The sequence below is a fragment of the Nannospalax galili genome, unplaced genomic scaffold (assembly GCF_000622305.1).
Source record: "Nannospalax galili isolate Female #2095 unplaced genomic scaffold, S.galili_v1.0 scaffold561, whole genome shotgun sequence".
NCBI lineage: Eukaryota > Metazoa > Chordata > Mammalia > Rodentia > Spalacidae > Nannospalax > Nannospalax galili.
This window is the reverse complement of record NW_008344825.1, coordinates 95,830-111,891: the sequence shown is the minus strand read 5'-3', so window position 1 is coordinate 111,891 and position 16,062 is coordinate 95,830. Positions and strand designations below refer to the sequence as shown.

Here is a 16,062-nt window from a genome sequence, read left to right as displayed (position 1 = left end):
GCTCTGGGAAGGGAAATCAGGGGATTAGGAGTAGAGATGAGTGAAATCACTGATACCAAACCTGTCTTGTGCTTTCTGAATTGCTACCATGTACTTGTATGAAGCCTCTTTCCTATTTCATTACAATACAATGTAAACTCCTCAACTACAAGGAGCGCCTGCACTGCCTGACTCAGTAGTCACTAGTCACATGTGGTTATTTAAACTGGAGTTGACTAATATTAAATCTTAAGGGCTGGGAAGGTGACTCAGTTAATAAAGTACTTGCCACATAAGCATGAGGACCTGAGTTTGGATTCCCAGTACCCATGTAAAAAGCCAGGTGTGATGATACATGCACTGGGGAGGTGGAGACAGCCTAGAGCTCACTGACCAGCAACATAGCTAGCTCAGTGCACTGCAGCTTTAATGAAAGACTCTGTCTCAAAAAATAAGGACAGCAAAAGAGGAAGACACCTGACATCAACCTCTGGCCTCCACACATGTGCTCACAAACATGAGCATGCACCTACACATACAAGGGTGCGCACACAAATGTATACATGCAAACACTGCACATGCACAAATTAAAATTTGCTTCCAGCTACACTGGCCACCTGCCAAATGCTCAGCAGTACACATGTGCTCACAAACATGAGCATGCACCTACACATACAAGGGTGCGCACACACAAATGTATACATGCAAACACTGCACATGCACAAATTAAAATTTGGTTCCAGCTACACTGGCCACCTGCCAAATGCTCAGCAGCTATGTGTAGTTTTTGGCTACCATACTGGATGGTGAAACTACAGAACATTTTCATCAACATGAAAGGTTCCATTGGCTTAAACAGCCCATGGGAAAGAAATCAAATCTTAATTGTTTCTCATAGTAAGAGAAGAAATACAAATGCAAGTACTGTTAGGATGAGACTCCACCCATCTCCATACACGAGACAGGTAACCTGAAGACCTATGCTAAGACAGCATTCGAAGCCTGGGGGACTCCTGACCCAGGGACTGTACAGAGGTTAAGTACACACCTGTCAGGAACTTCAGTCTTTAAGGTTCAAAGTCTAGCATTCTAAGACAGAAGCTGATAAGGACTTTCCATTTTGTACCATACATCCACGCTAAGCTATAAATTCCTATCTCTTTTGTGATTCTGAAAAAGGCTGACGGGAAAGTTCATGAAGCACCAGCAACAGGTTTCCCTGGGAGGTTCATGTCCAAGAAGCAGACAGGCACAGTCCCTCCCTGCTTCTGCCACCTTCGAGACCCTGCCTGAGCTGCAGAGATGGCTCAGTGGTTAAGAGCACTGACTGCTCTTGCAGAGGACCCAGGTTTTGTTCCCAGCACCCACATGACAGCTAACAACTGTCCTTAACTCCAGTTTCAGGGGTTCTAACATCCTGTTCTGGCCTCCTTGGGCATTGCATGTACATGGTATACTTATATACATGCAGGCAAAATACTCATACACATAAACAAAAAAAATAGATAAAATTAAAAAAAAAAAAATGAAGACTCAGCCTGGCTGGGCTGCACCCATGGGCAGAGGATAAGAGAGAACCAGAAAGTCTTGTCACCTAACCCTAAGTGGGTGACAGCCAGAGGTGATGTCAGGTAGGCAGATCAATGAGGAGCTCAGTTGCAAGGAGGAGGTTTGTACGTTCTTTGGCAGAGCTTTGCAAAACTCTTATTGTCTGAAAAGTAGGCTCAAAACATACAGCTCGTGTCCTGGCAGGGCCCAGCACCTGAGAAACATCAGACTCTTGGGCCAAGATCTGAGCTGTGATAGTCTGAAATAACTACTGCTTGAAATTATGTTTGAAATAAGACAATGCTGCTGAAATCCATACCAGTCTGTGTAGTTAAACAGAAGCCCAACACCACTTGACCCATTCCTTTCATGGACCCTCAGCTTCAGACTCTGGGGAAGCCCTCAGTAAGCTTCCACCTTCCCTCAAATTGCTAGAAGGCATTACTACACCAGCATTTTCCATTTTACTGAAAAGGAATCAAAATAGCCCTGTTTGTACACTATAGTAGAGGCTTACTATGGAATCTGAACACCATAAAACATTCTCCTGTTGTCCAAACCTGCTGTCAAAGGAAAGAGCTAGGAGTTTAAGAAGGTTTGTCTTCAGTAAAGGAGGCACAACTAGTCAGCAGTATCTTCTAACTTCGGTAACAAAGCTGGCTTCACACAGAAAAAGAGCCCTGTCAAGGAACAGTGGTGAGGTTTAGTGAGCAAAGTTTCTGGCTTCCTGCACAAAGTCTAACAAAATGGATCCTTGGTGAGCTGGTCCCCACCTTCTTTCTGGCTAGAATCTTCTTCCCTGGGGAAGTTTTGGGAACCCAGAAAAATGAAGAGAAGAAAAGGAACACCTGAGCCAGACCTGATGCATGCCTGGAACACCTGAGCCAGACCTGATACATTCCTGGAACACCTGAGCCAGACCTGATGCATGCCTGGAAACTCGCAGAGGCTGATGCAGAAGGATCTTGTTCAAGACCAGCCTAGGCTACAAAGAGAGATCTCAACAAATGCTATACCAAATATGGTCTCTTTCATATGTGGAGCCTAGCTTCTAATTTCTATACCTGTGTATTTATGTGGAAATGAGTATGGATATAGGTTAGAAAACTGGAAAAGTAACCACAAGAGGAGGAAAGAAAGGCAAGTAGACAGTAATGGAATGTGAAAGTGGAGACACTACTGGGGCCAGGTGGGTATGAGTGGGCAGACAGGACAGGGACAGGGATGGGGACATAGGGGGAAAGACAGGGAAATCAGCCAAAAGCTAAAACAAAGTATGTATGAAAATGCCATAAAGAAGCCTGTGATGTAGTATGCTAATTTAAAAAAATGTTAAAGAGACAAAGTAAATACCAGACACATGAGTTTGTCCCTAGCAAGTTGTACACTATTTCACAGTAAACTTAAAATTTTTGTATAAAGAGAGGGGGCTGGGAATGTAGCTCAGTTTGTGGAGTTACTTTCCTAGCACGCAGTCCATCCCCAGAACTGTATAAACTAGGAATGGAGGTACATGCCTGGAATTCCAGCACTTGGGAGGTAGAGGCAAGAGGATGAGAAGTTCAAAGTCATCCTCAGCTACACAGGGAGTTCGATGCCACCCTGGGATACATGAGACCCTGTCTCAAATAAATGAATGAATGAATGAATGAACGAATGAACGAATGAATGAATGTAGTAACAACAATCAAACATACTTCATGTTAAAATTACAACCCTGTGCTAATTCCTAGAATAAAGAATAAGCCTCCTATAGATTGTTTAGTAACACGAAGTCTTTCCAGTTAACATTTAGTTACCATGGTGCTATCATCAAGATGCAATTTTCCCCAAAGCACCTCACAGCTTCTCAATCCTGATTTTCCCATCTCTGTTCTCTGAAGGGAGGCTCATCCCTTCTCTTCAACTACTGATGCATCTCACATGACCAGATCCCACCACTGCCTAGACATATCAGCCAGGCAGTTCTTAAACATCATTTACTTTGATTTCGTGAACTTCTGCCTCTCTTAAAAGAGTTGCAGTTTTACTGTCTCCTATCTGCTTGACATTTACAAATATCCTATGGCCTGGAAGAGATGAAATCAACTATGGATGTTCCTCGGGCCTGCCTGGCCACCACAGTGGAACACAGAAGGAGGTGGGATGGAAGGAGACCGCGTGCTACATGTACACAATCGAATCCATTAATGAGGAGATTCTTGGTATGGGAGCTTCCATTTGGCTTTCTGTACTGCACTGTCACATCTCTCTACCTGTAAGACACCCTATACATACCTCATCTCCTTTACAGCTCTTTCTGGCAGAGAAAGAAGTTAGTGCCTTAGTCCCCCAATCTCAGTCATTCACCCTGCCCCAGAACTTTTCAATGAACCCCTCCCCCATGGCAGCTGTGATTTGTGCCCGGTGCAAGAACACTGGCTGTGCCCTCCTTGGGGATGCCAACTCCTCCAAAACAGGCCAGACCAAACCTTTGACCTGTCATAGCACTCAGCATTCACTGTGTCTTGCCCTTGGTGGGCATTTGGTAAATATCAAACAATATGCTGGAAAGTCAAAATACAACTCACTGAGCAGACTGCAAAGAAAGAAGCCCCTGCAGCCACCATGCAGTCTCGTATGGGGAAGTCATGAATCCACAGGGCTGCCCCGCCAGTGTCAACACAGGCCATTCCCTCACCCCATCCCTATGGCCACTGAAACAATGAACATTCCTGTTAGAACAGTCTACTAGAGGCTCTGGTGCAGAGGGGCAGCTCGGACCAACACGGTCACTCAGCTTTCTCATCCTTTGAAGAGAAAGGAACCATCCATCCATCCACCAGTGGTTCCCAACGGCCTTCAGCATTAGGTGCAAGCCTACTCAGGACTCAGTGCCCACCCATCTCTTAGAAGTCATTTTCATCTATCACTTACACCTACCCAGAACCACATGTTCCCAGAACAATCTTCAATCCTCAGACATGTCAGATTCTTCCACAACCCCAGGGCTTTAGTACACACGGTCCCTCCTGCCCAGCTCACCTTTAGCTCTTGCCTATCTGTGCTATACCCTCTATCTGTACATGCTCCCCAAGGGTTCAGGTTTGCACTTCAACAGCTGGGTTTACGTCTCTGTTCTGCCAATGACCAGCCACTGGACCTTGAACTTAGCTTCTCAGAACCTTGGTGTGAGGATGATATACATGATGCAAGAGAAGGTTCAAAGGGGTGACTGGCAGATACCGGGTGCTCCCTCTGAACCATAGGGAAGACTGGCCTGTCATCCCAGCAGTCAGGCAGCCCTGCCACACACCACATTTTCACCCCTATCCTGCCTTTCGCTGCTCAGGGACTATTCAGCTGCTTGAGCTCTATGGGGAGGGTCTGTGCTGCTCTCCTCATACTCAGAGGTTAGCTTACTCAGTCCCCAAATGTGTAGCAATGGAATCCTAGCCTGGCCACATCGCAAGACAAACCTAGGCCAACAGCCAAACAGTCAAAGCTTCTGGAAAGCTCTCAGGCAAAGGTTACTGCTATTTTAGATAATTACTTAACAAGAGGAAGACCCAGCAGCCCGCAGCACTTACGGACCTCAGCTCACCCCTTCCAGTGCCATCTGCTTCCTTGGGGCACCACAAAGGCCTAGCTGACCCAAATTCTTGAAGCTATAGAAGTGACACAACCTGATCCCCAGGGTTCCTAAGGGCACCTGCTCTTCTGTGAATAGGCAACTACAGTCAAGATTAGGAAGAATGATCATGTCATGCAAAGCATGTCCATGTCAGGTTTCTCGGCAAGTGACAGTGAATGACAGATGATTCTTTGGTCCTGAGCATTGTTGGATGCTTAGCAACATCCCTAGCCTTTACCTACTGGTGACACTCATAAGCTGTGACAAGCAGAAAGGTCTCCAATCACTGACAAATGTCTCCTGGAGAACAAAGTTTCCCCGGCTGAGACTTCTACCTTTATCTCATCACTGTGGAAAATCAGTGAGGAACTTGAAATCACTCACTAAAGCTATCTATCCTGAAATAACTACTGTCTTGCATCCTCAAGGATTCTAAGTTCACAATCTTCAAACCAGTTCTTAAGCCTGGCTCCATATCAGAATCCCATCAGATTTAGCTGGTCCAGGGTGAAGCCTTGGCACAGTACTGTTTTGTTTCATTTGTTTTCTCTAATGTGTATGAGTGTTTTGCCTACATGTATGTAAGTGTACCATGTGCATGCAATGCCTAAGAAGGCCAGCAGAGGGCATCAGATCCCCTAGAAATGGAGTTACAGATGGTTGTTAGTTGCAACGTGGGTGCTGGGAATGGAACCCAGGTCCTCTGCAAGAAAAGCCAGTGCTCTTAACTGCTGGGCCATCTCTCCAGCCCCCACAGCATAGGATTTTTAAAAGGACCATTAGTAGTTGTTTCATATAACCTAGGCTGGCCTCTAACTTGCCTTATAGCCAAAGATGACCTTAAACTTCACATCCTCCTGCCTCCACCTTCCCAGTGCTGGGATTATAGGCATGCACCATCATGCCTGGTTTATGTAGTACTAGACATTGAACCTGGGGCTTCATGCTTGCTAGGCAAACACTCTACCAACTGAGCCACATCTCCAAATAGAATATGTATTTCCCAGAGACTTTATTTTTGTGTGGTGGTGGCAGGGGAGTAGTCTAACTCAGGAACTTGCATATGCTAGGCAAGTACTCTACCACTGAGCTACATTCCAACCCTTTGAGTCGGTTCTAAGTGTATCTAGAAGGTAGCATGTCATTTCACCTGACAACTTCCATCCTCCCGTGACAGTAGCAAAAGCCAGTGACGCATCCCAAATGAGTCTAAGGAGCTTCAGGACACCCCTTTCTAATAATGCAACACTCACTATGTACTCCATTTCTGGGCTTGCTGATGACTTAGCAGAAAGAAGACAACTTAACCCTGTCAACAGGCAGCTTTCTTGCAACCTTACTGAGCTACCCAGTGTTATCCCTCAGAACTTTGTGGGAAGGGAAAAATGGTCTCTGCCTGCCTCACACAGCTGCTGGCCATATGTGGCCATCAGACATTTGAAACACAAAGAACCAAATTTTTAATTTAATCTTAATCCATTTAAAAAATAGTCCATGTGGCAAGTTTTTTGTTTGTTTTGAGGCAGGGTTTCCTTGGAGACCCAGCTGGCCTGGAACTCAATATGTAGACCAGGCTCGCCTCAATCTCAAAGATATCTGCCTACCTCTACCTCCCAAGTGCTGGGATTAAAGGCATGTATGACCACACCTGGTGCTACGATTTGTTAGTTAACTAGAAAACCCAAAAAGTATTTCTATCCCTATAGATTCACAGAAATAAAGCTCTATAGCCTCCTAAAGTTCATAGGATAGTGAAATTTCTAAGATTTATGCCTTAAAATATCTACACTCAATAGTCTTTACCAATTTTTACTTCAATAAAATCCAATTTCAGACAAAATTTTAAATATAAAAATTCCAGCTGGGCGTGGTGGCACACGTCTTTAGTCCCAGCAGAGGCAGGCGGATCTCTGTGAGTTCAAGGCCAGCCTGGTCTACATAGTGAGTTCTAGGATAGCTGGGGCCACAGGGAGACCCTGTTTCAAAAAGACCAAAAAAAAAAAAATTCCAGCTAGGCCTAGTAGCACAGGCCAGCTACTCTGGAGACTGAAGCAGGAGGATCCCAAGGTTCAAGACCTGCCAGGGCCACAGGGAAAGTTCAAAGCTAGCTTGATTTATTTAATGAGACCCTGTCTCAAAATCCAAAAACAAAAGGTTGTTTTTTGTGTTTTTTGTTTGTTTTGCTTTGTTTTGTAGGGCTGACAAGATAGCTCAGCAGGTAAAGGCACCTGCTACCAAACCGCACAAGCTCAGTTTGATCCCCAGGATCTACATGGAAAAAGAGAACTGACTCCTAAGTGTTCTCTGACCTCCTCCAACGTGCCATGGTGCGTGCACCATTCTCTCACATACGAATAAGTAAATGTAATTAAAAATTTTAATTTCTTAGAGGGCCACGTGTGTAGCTCAGTGGCGGAGCACTTGCCTAACGTGCAAGGACTTAGGTCTAACAGCCCTATTTTGTACCCCTTTACCCCCTCCCCCAAATCAACCTGCAGAATTAGCTTCCTGGTATCTGACACTTAGCCTTCCTCTGCCCTTCTTTTTGAAGTCCCATCACAAAAACTGAAGATAACCAGGAAACACTATTCTCCCAGCTGCTCAGTCTCCTGGGATGAAACACTTATCCTCTTCTCCACCCAAACCCAAAGATAATCTTTGATTCTAACCTCATGCCCCAGAACAGGCCTGTACCAACACATATTGCCACCCAAGGCCATCTCTGAGGACAAATTTTTCTCCTACCATGAAGTTTCGTAAGTGCTTTCAGTTACACAAGCTGCATTCCTGCCCTCACCCTCAGTATGCAGATCGTCACAGAACATATAGCTCATCAATTTTAAAATTTCAAGAGAAGGCCAATTCTGTCTCTTAGTGCAAAGGCAAAAGATAGTTTACAATTGAAGAGAGCTTCAGAGGCCCTTCTGAGTTCAAAACTGTTTACTTCTGCCTGGTCCAAACTCTCTTGCCCACTTTCAAGTAGAGGGTATGGGTCTTTTATTTCTGATTAAATACAGCTCATGTAAATCAAAGTAGTGGTCAGCTATCACTGCTCTTCCCAATATTAAGGGTCCCCATACTTAGATAAAATCTTCATTTTATCTAAGGTTTATTACTATCCTCTAACACAAGGACTGTTCCCAAAAGTTAAGGCTCAAAGAGGACAGATCATTTGCCAAGGGCCACACAGAAAGTAGAGGAGATGTAGGCCTCTATCTGTCTTTCTGGGGGAAATCTTTTGTGTTATGGGCAAAATCAAAAATGCCATTACAATAGCAGGTACCAAAGTGAGCAGTTCTCCCTGTGATTTGGCAGAGGGAGTTTGATGTTACAGGGTTCAGAAATCATGGGCCTGTTGTTATTTTACAAACCAATCTATCCTTGGCCTCTCTCGTGGAAAGACGTGTGTCTGTGTCCTAGAGCTTGACCAGCAGGTAGAAAAGAGGAACCTCCAGGGAACACTCCCGGTCCTGAGGCCAGCACAAAATGTACCTCAGGGAAAGATAAACAGGAGCAGAACTTTCCAAATATCATGGGAGTGGGAGGTAAGGGAAGCTTTGGGCTCAGTGCAGGGGAGTTCTGTGGCTAAGCAGCACCCCTGGAGTGGGGGAGTAGCAAGACAGACTAGAGATTCCCAGCAAGGCATTCCCAGAGGAGGAAGGGCCTAAGCAAAGGCAGCAGTAGAAGAAAGATGTGTCTACATGCTTGCACTATAGCTATATGGACAGCAACAGGGAGGGAGGGCCATCAGTAGGCAAGGAGGGGAGCTGCCTGAGCTAAAAGCCAGAACAACAAAGGACCATACCAATCAGCCCAGAGCCCCTTTGGCATTCCAGCCCTGGCACTTTCTAGCTAGCTGGCTTTAAGCAAGTCCCTTTGCTCTTTAGGCCTCGGAAGGGTACTAAAATTTCCTCACTGGTGGAAACCTTCATTTCCTTATTTAGCTGTGCTGGGGATTAAGCCAGGGCATAGCACATTCTAGTCAAATGCTCCACACTGCTCTTCCCCACCTGCAGTCCATGAAGCCTAATTTTAGAAAAGTAAACTAATACCAAGAACATAGGTGACACGGCTCTAATTTCCTGTATTATAAGTGTTTATAAGAATTTAATCATTAAAACTGGGTAAAAGGTCAGTGACTTAGAGAGGCTGGGAGGTCAGACTCAGTGTGTCTTGAGAAGGGTCCATCTTGGAAGCCTCCCCCTGAGAATTACACAACAGGGCACTGACTTCATTGGCCTGTTGGGGGAGTAAGGCAGGAAATCTTTAAGGGGCTTAGGGCAGGGCCAAGGCACTCAGTACTTGCTTACTCCATGTCAGTTATTATTAATTACAAACAGTTTTTAACTACCAGCAGGGTGCAGCCAGCCATGAGGGATTTCTGAATAGGGTATGAATAGAAGGCTGGCTTCAAGGACCCAGCTGGGGTAGGCGCCTCCTTATTTCCTCTCCTTAACCACCCCAGGACCTGGGGGCATTAAAAAAAAAAGTATTCAAAATATATACTCCCTGCATGCCCAGTCTCTTCATCCCTCACCCATGCAGCACTCTTTTGATGAGGCCTCTCCACACACGTCTGTGAGCTCTGAAGCAAATCTTACACGTGTTCTGCCCTGCAGCCAGCATTACACAATCTCCAAGGCAGTCAGAAAGCCCCAGTGTAGGAGGGGATGCCAGGATGCCTGCTCCAGCTGTCTGAGCGGTTAGACCAGCAACCAGACTTGCAGGGTGTAGGGGCCAAGCTTCTAGGATTCTACACAAGGGTGTTGGGACAGGCTAGGGTATGAGCTGCTTGAAGGGGGAGGGGATATTAGCAAGAGCGAGATCTTAAGGGAGGTACAGAAGATCGGTCATGATGGAGGGAAGGGGACATGGAGCACAAGGTCCTCTGGGAGTGCTCAGTAGCTAATCAGGCTTGGACCCCCACCTTGGGTTTGCCTGGTAGCACATCAATTTTAAGAGAATAAAGCTTCACACTTGCCCTTAAGACTTCAAGTACCAAATGTAAGGGAAGAGGGTGGAGGTATCAAGGCTTTGTTGAGGCCCAGAAAGAAAAAGCATTTCTTCCTGGTAAAGCCTGGCTATTTAAATTATAGACATACTATTGTCCCCCCTGCCTTAAGAGTTGATCCTACTGAGCCCTGTCAATCCCCAGGTCAGGAAACCAACCATCAGGAAAGCTGACAGATCTAAGAAGATACTAGGAATAACTATCCCCTTTAAGCGACAGGTACTTACAGACCCTAGAAGCCCTCCAGGGAGGCAGTTGCTTCTAGATCTTCACTGCTAAGCCTGCTTGCTTTTCTTTTCTGAGTTCTAACTCGAAAAGCTAACTTTTCCCTCTTCCATCTCTTCTTCAGATACCGGCCAAAATCCTGAGTATGCTTGCCTTGACATTGCCCCTGCTTCCCCCAAGAGCACCCCTCACTCACTCCCAGACCGCTGCTTGCAGACTTCTATTGCTGAGCCTGTTCTTGGACCCCAGCACCAAAGCACGACTTTCTTCTTTCCCGTCTCCCTCCTCCCAGCAGCCACCGAGATTTACTGCTCTCCTGCCCTGTTTTTCTCTCAAGCGCCAATGAAATGGTTCCTTCTGAGCTTCCTTCTGAGTTCGTTTTCAAATTCTTTCATTAACGAACACTAGGAATCCCCAATAGGAGCCCCAATTCCCCGGCAGCAGAATGAGTTGTAGCCCTTCGCCAGGGAGAAGGAAGCAGCTGGGTGCGGGACCAAAGCCACTAGATGGAGCGGGGGATGGGGAGGCGGAAGAAAAAGAGGATGCAGGTCTCAGTCGGTCCTCGCTCAGCTCCTGGGCTTAAGCGAGTGGCAGCTGGCCAGAAAGTGGGGGAGACCCGGCTTAGATGACTCCCAGGCCCTCCCCAGAACCTGAAAGGCGAGCCAGAGCGGGAAACTGGAACAGGGAGGTTTGGGTCCTGGACCCATTAAGCACCCTGTGCGATGCTGGGACTGAGGGGTAGCCTCAGAAAGTGGGGGCAGGTGGCCGGGCCGAGGGAGGCCCTCATCCCTCTCCTAGGAGCCACCATCGCCTTCACCTCCCGCCTGCCTCACCTCACCTCACCTCACCTCACGGACCTGAGCTGCCCGGGTCCAGCTCCCGGATCCTGGCCCTCGAGTCCCAGGTCCCCGCACCTGCGCACTCTCAGCTCCGGGCGCCCGGCTTAGAAAAACTTAAAGGCGCAACGAGCGCGCCCGCGTCCTCCGACAGAAAACCCGGCGTAGCTCGCAGCGGACTCTGTGCCCGAGCCGGATTTTGTTTTAGTGATCTGTGGGACGCTAACTTCTGCTCCCCATCCCTACGTAGCTCAAAACATTAAACCCTGCAGCAAAGTCAGTATCCCACACACCCGTCCTCAGCAACCTGACTCCAATCTTACCCTAGAGCCAAAGCCGGAGCACGAGCTGCGCTGCAAAACCGAATCAGCCCTCCCCAGAAGAGTGCCGAGGGGAGGGGATTAGGGAGAAGGCATTGCAACTCTGCAGGGAGAGGCCACACTGTTTCATTACTGAGCACCTACTGTGTGCTTGGAGCTGCTGGGCCTTGCCCCAACCAGAACGATTCAAGCAGGATCTCAACTGTGGAGCTTTTGGGAATTCCAATGCAGGATTTTCTAATTCCCTGTGTGGTGGTGGGGGGGTGGGGGCGGGGGGGTATTGTCATGTCTTCCTTTGTAGAAACAAGCAAACCACAGCGTGGCCTGAATGCTTTTCCTGTTTCCATGTTCCAGAGCAAATGTCATTACAGGAAGCCCTCCCTGTGTCCCTTGGGGCTCACACTGCACTGCACGCTTCTTCCACCAGACCTCTATCATTCTTTTAACAAATATGAACTGAGAACCTACTGGGTGAGCTCTGTGTAGGGATGAGGACCCAGCCCCGTGCTCATAGTACAGGCCCTCCTTGCTTCTCTGCTTCCACCTCCAGACATTGGTGTAACCACCAGTGGCCTGCAGGACTCCGGGCCACTTAAATCCTCTGCAAGGGCAGCCTCCCAGCAATATCTCACCAGGCTCTCAGCAAGTAGATCCAGATTGAGCCTAGCAGATCTTGGCTTCTAAGAATGGTACATAGACAAGAAACCCCAGAGATGTAGCAAATGGCGGTGGTTGAAGCCACTGGCTCACACTCATGACTGCAAAGCTTGCTGGAATGTATTCCAAAGTCTGGAACAATCTCCCTGGCTTGGGCATCTTTATTCGAATTGTTGGCCACCTCATCACTCAGGCCTCAAGGGCTGCATCTGACTCACTTCAGGGAACTGTTTGTTCTCACAGCTTCCGTTGCAAATCACCCATCAAACACTGTGTCGCTTAGTTAAGCCACTGTGGCCTTCTCTCTCCTCACTGAGTCACATATGTACCTTTCCAGCCACCTTCCCATGAACAGCCTCACAGCAGGCTCAGAATGGCTAACAAGGAGCCAAGTCCAGCTGCTCTTGTGTCCCCACTGGCCATTTACTGTAGTCCTTGCAACCTTGGACTCTGGGAGCATTCACTAAATAGATGCTGAGGAATGAATACAGGAGTAAATGAACAAGGGAATGACATTAGTGAGCAGCATCCTAGAAGGCTCAGCCTGGAAGTCATCCACAACCTTTACCTGGGGTGTTTGGGAACAGTTGTCTTTAAAAAATTTTTTTTAAATGTCTCTCTTCAAAGCCTTAAAAATGGGACTGGGGCTGTAGCTCAGTGTTACAGTACAAGAGTGAGCTTTAGTCCCAGCACTCAGGAAACAGAGGCTGATGATGGATCTCTATGAGTTCAAGGCTAGTTAGTCTACATAGCAAGTTCCAGGCCAGCCAGGCCTATATAGTGCGACACTGTCTCAAAAAAAGAGAAAGATTGAATCCTTGAGTTTGACTCCTCACATGGCAGAAACAAAAGAAAACTTAAAATTGAGTAGCGAGGAGGGTGGATTCAGACCTCCATTGGGGTAGCTGCTTGGAGCTCAGCAGACCACCAGAGTGCCGGGTTCTGGCCTCCAACTACCAAAGGGCCTGAGAACCCAGGGGACAGCCTGACAGTCCCTGGATCCTGCATCCACTTGGTGGTGAGCTTCCCCTAACTGCACCATACCGTCCCCCTACCTGGAATTTTGTGAGGCCCCTCCCAAGGCTCCAGGGCAGATCTGGCTTTGGTAGGCTAAGGCTAGGATCTCAGCAGACCTCTCTCTGGCATAGTGTTGAAAACTCACGGCCTGAGAACCCAGGGGACAGCCTGACAGTCCCTGGATCCTGCATCCACTTGGTGGTGAGCTTCCCCTAACTGCACCATACCGTCCCCCTACCTGGAATTTTGTGAGGCCCCTCCCAAGGCTCCAGGGCAGATCTGGCTTTGGTAGGCTAAGGCTAGGATCTCAGCAGACCTCTCTCTGGCATAGTGTTGAAAACTCACAGGACTACCTGAGAGAGCCTGGATCCTGCCTCCACGTGGTGAAGGAAACCTGAGTATACCTGACTGGAACGTAAATTGGCCTTCTGTGGGTACTCCTGAATAGCTGTTCTGAAGCCATCAGTTCCCTCCAAATGAAACCTGAGAGAACCTGAACCCTGCACCAACCAGCTTTGCATAACCAATAAAGAAAGGATCTAGGCACCTAGATAATACAAACAGAAGCATGCTTCCACTTAATTCTCATATTGGAATCATAAACAACAAAATCCACATGGTGAAGGAAGCCTGAGTGTACCTAACAAGAACCTGAATTGGTTCCTTCCAAAAGAGAACCTGAAACCTGAGCTTTACATAACCTATGAAGGATCTAGGCGCTCAGATAACACAAACAGAAGCATATTTTAACTTAATTCTCATATCAGAATCGTAAATGACAAGAGAAATTCACATGCCAAAATCAAAAGGAAAGAATAATAAAAAGGAAAGCCAAAACATGAAGTTCCCACCAAACTCCACCAATTCTGTAGAAGAGTTCTATGAGGAGAACCCCCTAGAGATAACCCAGGACACTGAATTTATAAGAACAATCATAAACATGATCAAGGAATTCAATGAATTTAAAGAACGCATGAACAAACAAATCAAAGAGCTAAAAGAAGATAGGGATAAACTTCTGAATGAATTCACAAAAGAGATAGAAAACTCAGGCAGAAAAGAAGGAAGTGCAAAACTCAATAAGCCAACTTGAAACAACAGGGGAAAGCCTCACTGCTAGAATGAATGAAATGGAAAACAATATCAACACTGGAGGATAAAATTGAAGAATTCGACCACTCAAGTGAAGAGTATGGAAAATTTAAAAAAACACAGGACTAAGTCTACGGAACATAGGAATAGAGGAAGGAGAAGAATTTCAGGTTAATGGTGTTGACTAGATCTTAAACAGGATTGTAGAAGAGAATTTCCCAAAATTAAGGAAAGACATCACCATACAAATACAGGAAGCACATAGAACACCAAATAGACAGGATCAGAAAAGAACCTCCCCATGACATATCATAGAAAAACACTAAATGTACAGAACAAAGAGAGAATACTGAAAGCAGCAAAAGAAAAACAAGTCACTACAAAGGAAAGCCCATCAGAACTACAGCTGACTTGTCAGTGCAAACCATGAAAGCCAGAAGAGCCTGGACCAAAGTATTTCCAGTTCTACATGACAATAGATGCCAGGCCAGAATACTATACCCAGCAAAAATGTCTATTATAGTTGAGGGGGAAAGAAAAAATCTTGCATGATATCCTAGTTGAGGGGGAAAGGAAAATCTTCCATGACATGAATAGCCTGAAAGAATACATGTCCACAAAACCAGCCCTTCAAAGAATACTTGAAGCAATACAGAGAACAGAGAGAAAAAACTATACCCTAGGGGCAACGAAAGAAAATAAACAAAGATATAATCTAGGAAACACAAAATTACACAGAAAACACAAACAACAATCAAAATGACAGCAACCAATATACACCTTTTGTGGCAACCAATACACATCTTTCAATAATAACCTTAAATATCAATGGACTGAACTCCCCAGTCAAAAGACACAGGCTAAGTGAATAGATTAAGAAACAAAATCCATCTCTTTGCTGTCTGCAACAAACCCATCTCCCCTTCAAGGACAGGTAAAAGGATGGAAAATAATATTCCAAGCAGACAGCACTTAGAAACAAGCAGGGGTTGCAATTCTAATATCTGACAACATAGACTTCAAAGTAAAGCTAATCAGAAGAGATAAGGAGGGTCACTTCAATCTGATCAAAGGAACATTTAACCAAGAAGATATTACAATCTTTAACATATATACGTCAAACTCTGGTGCACCCAAATTCATAAAAACAACACTACAGGACTTTAAGACACAGATTAACCCCAAATCAGTAAAAGGAAATTCAATACCCTGCTGTCTCCATTAGACATGTCAGCTGGACAAAGAATAAATGAGAGACATCTGAATTAAATGATACCATACATTAAATGGACTAATAGACATCTTTTGATTATTCCACCCAAACACCAAAGAATACACTTTCTACTCAGCACCCCATGGAACGTTTCCCAAAAATTGACCACATACTGGGCCACAAAACAAACCTCAACAAATACAAAAATATTGAAATAATTCCATGCATTCTATCAGACCACAAAGCAATAAAGCTCAAAATCAACACTGAATGAAGCTCTTGTCACTATGTGAACTTGTGGCGATTGAACAACACCCTCCTAAACAATGAGTGGGTCAAAGGAGAAATTAAGAAAGAAATAAAACAATTCCTGGAATTCAACAAAAAGGACAATACAACACCATATAACCTCTGGGACACATTAAAAGCAGTCCTAAGAGGGAAGTTTATAGCTCTAAGTGCTTACATTAAAAAATTGGAAAGAGCCCAAATAAACAACCTAACACTGCAACTAAAGGCACTGGAAAGGCAAGAACAAATGAAATCCAAAT

At 45.8% G+C, this 16,062-nt stretch overlaps 1 protein-coding gene across 8 annotated transcripts in view; it reads right to left on the bottom strand.

Annotated features, from left to right (window-relative positions):
- Abhd6 (abhydrolase domain containing 6) overlaps nt 1-11,606 on the bottom strand; it is a 53,925-nt gene extending 42,319 nt beyond the window's left edge. The window contains exon 1 of one of the 8 annotated variants that reach the window (XM_008841180.2): nt 11,536-11,606. The gene's annotated coding sequence lies outside the window, so the exon portion shown is untranslated. Of the gene's footprint in view, nt 1-4,449; nt 4,469-4,551; nt 4,571-10,378; nt 10,544-11,214; nt 11,504-11,535 lie in introns of those variants that run through there. The other 7 variants (XM_008841178.3, XM_017800140.2, XM_008841177.3 and 4 more) reach the window with 7 other exon arrangements.
- Nucleotides 11,607-16,062: the final 4,456 nt, after the last annotated feature.